The 9,239-nt window shown below is 48.9% G+C and overlaps 1 long non-coding RNA gene across 1 annotated transcript; it reads left to right on the top strand.

The window, feature by feature from the left end:
• The first annotated feature begins 264 nt into the window (after positions 1 to 264).
• On the top strand, positions 265 to 6,416 carry LOC116660347. The gene is made up of 3 exons (XR_004315784.1): positions 265 to 805; positions 1,119 to 1,208; positions 4,962 to 6,416. It is a non-coding gene; the product is annotated as an uncharacterized LOC116660347 (long non-coding RNA).
• The last annotated feature ends 2,823 nt before the right edge of the window (positions 6,417 to 9,239 follow it).

The raw sequence follows: 9,239 nt of genomic DNA, 5'->3' as shown, positions 1-9,239 counted from the left end.
CCCCGCGTTCGCCACACACGCTGCCAGCCTGCAACCTACCCCGGTCCCGCCGCCCGGCCCTGACTGGGCGCGGCCATGACTCCCGGTGCTGATTGGCGGCGTCAAGTGCTAGTCACCGCCCCTCCCCGCCCCTTAGCGCGGCGCGCCGGGACCCCTTGCTAGCAAGCTAGGTGGCGCGGCGGCGAGAGTTAGTCAAGGGCGCCTCGAAGACTGACCGTCAGACCCCGCCGCCGCCGCCATCTTCCGGCCACCCGACCCCGCCCCGCGAGGGGGCGCGGCCAGGTACCTGTTAGACTCCTGCGCGGTGCTCGCACAATTGTTCCGAGAGCCCGGCGGCCGTCGCCTCGTTCAATAATTTGAGCCTAGGGTGGGATGGGGTCTCGGTATTGCCTCTGCGGGGCGCTGCGTGTGTGCAGTTTGGGGGGCCAGGGGTAGAACGGTGTAGACGCCTTTGGGGAATGGAGACCCTGCTGAGGCCTGGTGGCAGCTGCCATCAAAAGCTCCCTCGGCCTCCCCGGGTGGCTCTCCCCGAAGCTCCCGGGACGCCGAGACCGCCTCCGAGGGTCGGAGCCTGAACACTTGCCTTCTGTCTGCGAACCCGCGACGCAAGAGTGGGCAGGTGTGACATCCTTAGAGCCCAGGACACTTTCCAGAGAGCTGCGTGGGCAGGTGACCCGTCGCAGTCTGGAAATGCGGTAGCCCTTTGGTAAAAGGGCAGCAGAATGGAATTGCTTGGAGCAGATGCCCCTGTCGAGAAGTAGCTGTCCCTCTCTCTTCTTTGACCCAAAGGTGGCAGCGTGAGAAGGTAAACAGTTTTGCACCATCCATGAACCTGCGTAAATGATCTTGAAAGGGCATTAAATTACTATTCTGTACCCAACCTCATTAAAACGAAAATGCGGGATGTCCAATAGGGAAACGTTACACGAAATTGTTCCCTTACATTTTTAAGCACCCGATTGACAAACAAAATACTGTAAAAGGAAGTCGATGTGAAAGGGACTGTGCGTGCCAAGGCAGTGCATTTAGAAATTTTACTTTTAATGCACCTCTTTGAGCAATTTTAGATGTTCTTAATAAAAGATGTTTCTCCCCCCCCCCCCCCCAAAAAAAAACAGACTCTACTGGGAGCTGAAATTTCGATCTGTCCAGACGGTCTGATTTTACTCTGAGGATTGGTACTGACGTTTATTTTCCCTTGAAAGTGGGTAAGGAGAATTGGGTATATAACAGAAAATAGTGTTTGATGCTTTGTTGAGCCAGGGTTTTCACAATGATGGTGGGATGGCTGGAAGGGAGTATGAGGGGAGAGGTTGAATTTTCCTACTGTCCTTCCTTTGATTAAAAGGAGCTTAGCATTTCTTCTTGTTTCTTTTTTGTTTCACTTTCTGTTTGTTTTGTTTTATTCTGCTTAACAAAATGAATTCTCAGGAACGCCAGCTGAGCCCCTCTAATCTGGCTGTTTTTCCCATCTTTTTTGCCTCTTTCCCCTTGGTACATAAAACAATTAAGTTCATCTTCAAAATAGCTTTGGAAAAACAGAGACTTAACTTTTCCTCTTTCCAGATACCACCTCCTTCTCCTTCCTTTTACAGCTATGGTTTTGATTTTGAAAGGATGGCATAAACCTGCTTGCTGTATCCATTTCTGTACCTATCAATTCTTTAGAATTTTAAAAATCCATTTCTTCTACACCATTCTCTCTACCACTTTGTAGTTCAGACCTTAATAGTACTCTCTGGCCTAACCTCTCTTCAGTCCATTATCAAACTTTGTTTTGCTTTTGTATCCCCAGAACAATGTTGAAAAAGTTTATTCCCTCTGTATACATTTAAGTTGATTCAAAATTCTTCATCATGAACGCATGTTATATAAGTTGTGTTCTGCCTGTTAGACCCACAACAAAGTTGAATAGGCCCAGCCATGATCCATAGTAAGACAGAAGGGGTACATCCAGAATTGGGATGTGCCAGGGGCACAGTAAGCCACACGAACAGATGGCCTACATATCTTTGTCACCTGCTGTTTGTGCACGGATGCCTCTCCCTCAGCTCACACCCAAGGCTGCATAGAAGGTGGAGTCCCCTTATGACCAGCTGATAAAGGAGGGAAAAAAACAGTTTGATTTGCTTATAAGTCAGAGTGGTATGTGGGTGCAAGCTGAAAATGAACTGTGGCTACACTATCACCTCACCCTAGGGTAATCTTGAAAGACAGTGGCAAGGGAAATTCTCCTAATGAATAAACCCTCTCAGTGGTGCACCTGGGCATTCGCTTTGTAGCCAAGGTTGGACTGTATATGGGCTCATGGCACTAGCAGATGGCTTGGCTGGTTGAGAGAGAAAGAAGGGCCCAGGAGTAGAAAGAAGATCAAGGACAAAATTTCTAAATCTTGTCTATGGGCAAAAGGTATGCAGATGCCCACCAGAGAGCATCTACGATGAAAGAGGCACTAAACAACCAAGCAGAGACAGTGACTCGCCAGCTGGTGTCAGCCAGATGCTATCAGCCACCTCGGCACTGGCAGTGAATGGAGCAGCCACCGTGGCAGGGATGAGAACACTACGTGGACCCAAGAGCACAGGCTCCCGATCACAAGGGCTGATGTAGCTACTGCCGCTGCTGAACGCCCAGTCTGCCAGCCGTGAATTAAATGCTGAGCCCCCCAAATGGCAGAATTCCTCATAGAGATCAGCCAGCCACTTGATGACAAGTTGCCTACATTGGATGCCTTCCATCCTGGAAATGGCAACAATTTATTTTGATTGGAATTGCTGCGTGCTGGGTATGGTTTGCCTTTTTTGTCTATAGGGCCTCAGCCAGCACCACTTTCTTGAGTGCTTACTGAATGTCTGACACAGGGTCTCATATAATGTCGAAGCTGACCAAAGGACCCCTTGCATAGCAAAGGAGGCATGACAGTGGCACATGACCATGGGAGCCACTGGCCCTGCCACATTCTGTACCATCCAGAAGACACCAGCTTGAGCAGAGAGGAGACGCCTGTGAAGGCACAGCTGAGGTGCCAGCACAGATATGCTACCAACTAAGGACACAGTTTACATACACTCTTATCAACAATCAATATGGTGCTGTGTCCCAATAGGAAGGACAGATAGGTGCAGGAACCAAGGCGTGCAGGAAGGAGTGGCTCCACTTACCATTAACTCCATTGGGGTATTTCTGTCACCACAACTCTGAGCTTTGAGGGTTTTGAGGTCCTGATTCTCAAAGAGAACATATTTCCAGCAGGGGGTTATAGCAAAAGTCCCGCTGAACTCTAATTCACACTTGCCACCAGGCACTTTGAGCTTCTTATGCCCAGGGACTAGCAGGACAAGAAGCAGGAGTCACCATCCTGGCAGCCGTAATTGACCCTGATCATCAGGAGGAACCAGGACTCTAGTTACACAATGGGAGCAAAAAGGATGATGTTTGGCAAGCAGACGATCCAACTGGGTGTCTCTTTTTTACACTCTTGCTCAGTTTTGATGGTAAACAGACAAGTGCAGCAGCCATGACCTAAAAAGGGCTTGGCGACCAGGGGCTCAGCAGGGGTGCTTCCTGAGGGTGAGAAGAATCAAGAGTAAGGAGGGAGATGATGAGCATCAGTTGGGGCCTCAAGATCAGCTGCAGTGATGGGGGCTGGGGTTTGTCCCATTAACCATCAGTTTCCCCAGGAAAAAGTAGAGCTGCTCCCAGAACTTATACGAGGAAGTGGATCTGGGTGGCATAAAGAGTAATACACACCACAACAGGCCACCCAGGCGGACCTTCACGACTGCAGGGCCTCTGCCCTAGCTGCTGGGAGTATTGCTGGCTAACAGCCCTCAGTAATCCGCCCTCTTCAGGAACTGCCCCCAGGTGAAGAGAGCTTCCTCACCCAAACTTGCACCCTCCCCTCTGGGGACAGCAGGCATCCAGGGACTGGTTGAAGCTGGGGTGTAAAGGCCTGGTCCCTTCTCCCCCAACTCAGGACAACTCAAAAGGTCATCCTAGCTTCAGAACTCTCTGTAGAGGGAGGAGGGAAATAGCTCAGTGGCAGAGTGCATGCTTAGCATGCCTAAGGTCCTGGGTTCAATCCCCAGTGCCTCCGCAAAAAAAAAAAAAAAAAAAAAAAAAAAAAAACCAAACAAACCAAAACACAACTCTCTGTGGGGTCACCTGAGGCCTCTGTCGAGACTACTTGGCACCCCACCTTCTCCCTCTGACCAAGGCCGCTTCCTTCCCTTCCTCTGTAGGTGTTGAACCTGAGAGCATCCCCAATACCACATGCTAATCTCCATCCCAAAGTCTGCTGCCCAGGGGACCCAACCTGCATCAGGCTCTGTCATGGAGAGTATGCCCATGCAGGGAGCTGGTATTGGGAGTTAGGTCATGGCTGTCTCTCTGCCTCCGAAGTGTAAGGGACACTGCACTGCACTTCCCAGCCGTCCTTCTCTGGTGTCCCTTAGCTGATGCCCTTGCCCTGTTCTGCCCTTCCTTATGGCCAGCAGGTCCCAGGTCCTGGACTGGACAGCATCTCTCCCAGTTTGGGGATCTGGCAGAGAGTTAGGAAGCACCTATTTATCGGCTTAGCGGTGGCATGTGTAGAAATCATTCCTCTGGCATCCACCTGAGAACAGGCGTTCCCCAGAGGGTTAAATGGACTCCCTCTGAGTGAATTAGGGTTAATTTTGACGCCTATGCCTTAGTCCCTTTCCCCAAGTACTTGGAAAGTAATTTGCTTGAGTTTGATGCAACCCCTGGGCTCCAACTGTCAGGCCAAAAGATAACAGTAATTGCCTTCTCTTCACTTCAGAAGGGTATGTCACCCAAAGCTCTATTCATCTATTATTAATGGAAAGTGTTTACAGTGTCTTCCACTTACTCATCAGTATGTGGAATCTCTTCATAGCAGGCAATTTGTCCCTAATTCATAACCTAAAAACAATTCACAAGAGCATGTTTTTTCCATCAAGGATGGGGCTGTACGTGGAACTGCAAGGCCAAAGACAGGTCACCTCTTCCCAGAACCAGATGGAAATCCCTGGTGAGAATGCTGTTCAGGCAGACTCCACCAGCCTTGCCTCTGGAGCAAGGCTTCCTTGCCTGACTTACACAAGTGAGAACTGCCCCCATTTTCTCTACTGGACAGTGGACGGCCTGGAGCCCTGAGGGTGAAGTGGGACCCGTGACTCCTCATGCTGCCTGCCTTCCCTGCGTTCAGTGCCTTTCTGGCTCAGTGCAGGTTACTTCAGCCTGGCCTCGTTCACAACAGTCCTGGAAGCGGACCGCTCAGTGCAGTGTGGGAGGGGCAGAGGAACCAGCTCAGCTACAGCTGGGAGAAGATCTTCAGGTACAGAGATGCCTGACCACGTACAAGCAAGTCAGGACTCAAGTTCCAGGCTCTAGAAGTAGTAGAGCAGCCCGGGCCAGGAGGCCAGCGGGGCAGTCATCAGGACTGTGGGGCAACTGGTGATGAGAAACTGCATCTAAGACTGTTGGCCTGAAGCCTCTTCCTTCAGTCCCTCCTGCTTAGGACCTAGGTAGACCCATCTTAAATGCCACCTTCCATAAGGCCATTTCCACCTTTGCAAACCTTACCTATTTTCTTCCCTGTGCAAGGAGCCCCACTAGGGGTGATACTCCTGTCCCCTCTCTCCCCTTTTATTTGCTTTGCCTCAGGGAACATACAAGATGACTGTTCTGGTCATGCATAGGCCAGCTCCACCCATCCTTCCTCTTGGGAGTGAGCTGCCTGCAGGGTACAGAATCCCACGGCTCTTGCTGAGGTGGGCTCAACCCGTCAGAGGTCAAGGGTCCGGGGAGGCTCTCTCTGGTCTAGCACAACTGGATGGGTTAGTCGGCCTCATTATGGGATTTACGTCAGCAGTCTACTTAGCTAACAGACCTAAACTGTCCTCCAGCCCAGCCTCTCTGCCAATAATGAAGGGGATGTTTTGGCCTCTGTCGGCCCCTCCTTTATTTCTCAGACCCTCAAAAAGACCTTAGAACAGCTTTCCTGACCCCTTCAGTCTTGCCCATCTTGTAATTCCCACTGCATTTTTTTGGAGTGTCTCTAGAACGACCTTTCATTATTTGGGTAACTACCTTATTTCCTTCCCTCACCAGCTGAGATCTAAGAGAGACACTCCGGAGATCAGCTGGGTAGACAAATACAAATGAAAACAATAACTTCAGGAGACAGACTTGGAAACAATGACGAGGTCATGTCACGAGTGTGCTAATGGGGCTCCAGATAAGACTCTGTCAGGAGCAGCAACGGGGGCAGCGTGACTCTGCGGGGGAAGGGAAGGCTCAGAACACGGGGCGGCCCCACAGGCCCGGCGTCCTCTCCAATTCTGGGCGACACTGTGTCTCAGCTGCTCAGCCTCTATTCCCCCTTCCTTTAGTAAAAATACTTTTATTTCCTTTTCATGGGACCACCTCTCCTTCCTTTCACCCGTGTGACTCTATTCCCAGCATCAGGGGTTGACAAGTGACCCCAGACCAAGCCAGTCAGGGCACTCAAACTTCCTGGCCGCTGGGACTTATTTGGGAACAAGGCCAGTCCCAAGTTGGTCAAATTAGAGTGAACCCTGGGATACTTGTAAACTGCAAGGAAGTAGAGCTTGCTTTGTTTTTGGTTGAACTTATGCTCTGAGGAAAGCCTGGAGCTAAGTAACCCTTGTGTCACCATTAGGGAAAAGCCTGGCTGGGAAATGGAGCCAGCTTCTGGGAGTGAGAGTGACAAGGTCCAGAGAGCACCTCTGGAGCCCCTGAATTCACTGCATTGCTTGCCTTTGCTGGTACCCAGCCAGTAAATTCCTTTCTTGCATGACCAATTTGAGTGTTCAGTCACTTTGCAACTAAAAGCGTACTCACTAAATATACCCTTACGTAAGATCAGAAAAGAGGTTTCAACATGAAGAGGAAAAATAGCGAATGTTGGTGAGAATGTGGAGAAATTGGAAACCTCATGCATTGCTGATAGGAACATAAAATGAGGCAGCTACTTTGGAAAACAGTCTGGCAGTTCCTCAGACTATTAAACACAGCCACCATGACCCAGCAATTCCACTCTTAGACATTACCCAGGAGGACCGAAAACATACGTTCACACAAAGACTTGTACAGAAATGTTTGTCGAAGCATTAGTGACAATAGCCAAAGAGCAGGAACAACCCAAATGTCTGTCACCTGATGAATGGATAAACAAAATGTGGTGTACAACTATGGTAGAGTATGAGCCATAAAAATCAATGAAGGGCTGACACATGCTACAACATGGTTGAGCCCTGAAAACATTTGCTAAGTGCCAGAAGCCAGACAGGAAAGGCCACATGGTCCATTTACATGAAATGTCCAGAACAGCTAAATCTGTTGAGACAGAAAGTAGATTAGTGGTTGTAAGGGGCTGGGCCGGGGACAGGAATGGGGCCAATGGGTACAGGTTTCCTTTGGGGATGATAAAAATGTCCTGGAATTAGTGGTGATGGTTACACAGCCTTGTGAACATAAAAAGCACTGAATTATTAAGATAAACAACAAGTTCGTGCTGTATAGCACAGGGAACTATATTTAACATCTTGTAGTAACTTATGGTGAAAAAGAATATGAAAATATGAGAATGAATATTTGTATGTTCATGTATGCCTGAAGTGCTGTGCACCAGCAACTGACACAACACTGTAAACTGACTATACTTCAATAAGAAAAACTATATATATACAAAAGAAGCCACCGAATTATACTTCCCAAGGGTGCATTTCATGGTACGTGAATTCTATCTTAATAAAAATAAATGTGACCAGAATGTTAATAATTGGTAAATCTAGCTAAAAGGTATATGGGAATTCATTGTCCCATTCTTGCAACTTTTCAGCAAGTATAAAGTTTTTCAAAATGAAGTTGTTTTGTAAAGGCTTAAAATAAATTGAGTCATTCCTTCTTGATCCCACTTAATGGAGGGTGGCACCAACCTCACAGGAAGTTGTAGATTAGGGATGGCAGGAACTTTATAGTCATCCAGTTCAGCCCTCATTTACAGATGAGGAAACTGAGTCCCAAGAGAAGTGCCTTTTACAAATTTTTTTTTTTTTTTTGGCGGGGAGTAATTAGGTTTACTTATTTATTTATTTAGAAGAGGTACTGGGGATTGAACCCAGGACCTTGTGGATGCTAAGAAACACTCTACCACTTGAGCTACACCCTCCCATGAGAAGTGCCTTTAAAGGTCACACATCTTGGTAACTGTCTCCTGACAAATTTCAGATTGTTACTCCATCCTTTTCTCTAGAACTGTTTACTTTTCTTCCAACCTTCATCCACTTAGAATGCTTACCTGGACCCTCTCCAATTTCTTAACATCTTTCTGAAGTACGTAGGTTGAAGGTTGGGGAAAGGAAACCCACCACAGGGACATATGTTAGATATTGAACATGTGTTAAAGAAGGTATCTGCTCCAAGATCAGAAGATATTTCAGGAGTTCTGAGGAATTAATGCAAAAATGTATCCAAATGGTAGCACGTGGCATCAGCCCCCTGCCTTCTGCTCGTCTGCTGCTGCCCGCTCCCTCCCCATCCCATTGGGCTGACTTCAGGAGGGTGATGTAGGGGTGGGACTGGGATTAGGTGGGCGGTTCCCCAAAACCACCAGGATGCATGCAAGCTGTGTCTTCAGGAGTGCCAAGCACTACTCAGGCAAAGTACTGAGCTCAGAGTACAAAACAACAAAGTTGGGAAAGTCAGAAGCTGGGTGGGCCCTGGAATGGAGCTGGGAGAAAGGGGCAAGTGTAAGAGAGAAGGCGAAGTGACAATCCCCGAGGACAGGGCCTGTGGAATCAAGGCCCAGTTTGCTTGTTTCAAAGCAGGCAAGTCCGATTTCAGGCCCAGCCCTGTTCAAAGATAGGACACACAGTACTTCTGCAAGACAGCAGAGCTGGTCAGTGGCCTCATGTCCCATCAGCACTGGAAGGAAGGCTGAGGGGACATTACGGGCATCTCATCTCCATGTTGGAGGCTCAGGCCAGCAAGAAGCTCAGTGTAGGCCTCACCCTTGTGCTCATACATCCCAACCAACACTGGCGGCACCAGCTCTGAATCCAGCCCTCCTCATCCTGGGCTGTAGGGTAAAGCTCCAAGTCCTTGGCTACAGTTTAGGGAAAGGGGTGTGATCTCAGTTGGGCAAAAGAGACTTATCCGGTCCTTAAATAAGAAGTTAGTGTGATCCTGGGGCTGGGGGCCATCTTCACCAC

The sequence above is a fragment of the Camelus ferus genome, chromosome 28, assembly GCF_009834535.1.
Source record: "Camelus ferus isolate YT-003-E chromosome 28, BCGSAC_Cfer_1.0, whole genome shotgun sequence".
In the NCBI taxonomy this organism is placed as follows: domain Eukaryota; kingdom Metazoa; phylum Chordata; class Mammalia; order Artiodactyla; family Camelidae; genus Camelus; species Camelus ferus.
Note: the sequence above shows the minus strand (reverse complement) of the source record. Positions and strands in the feature narration are given on the sequence as shown.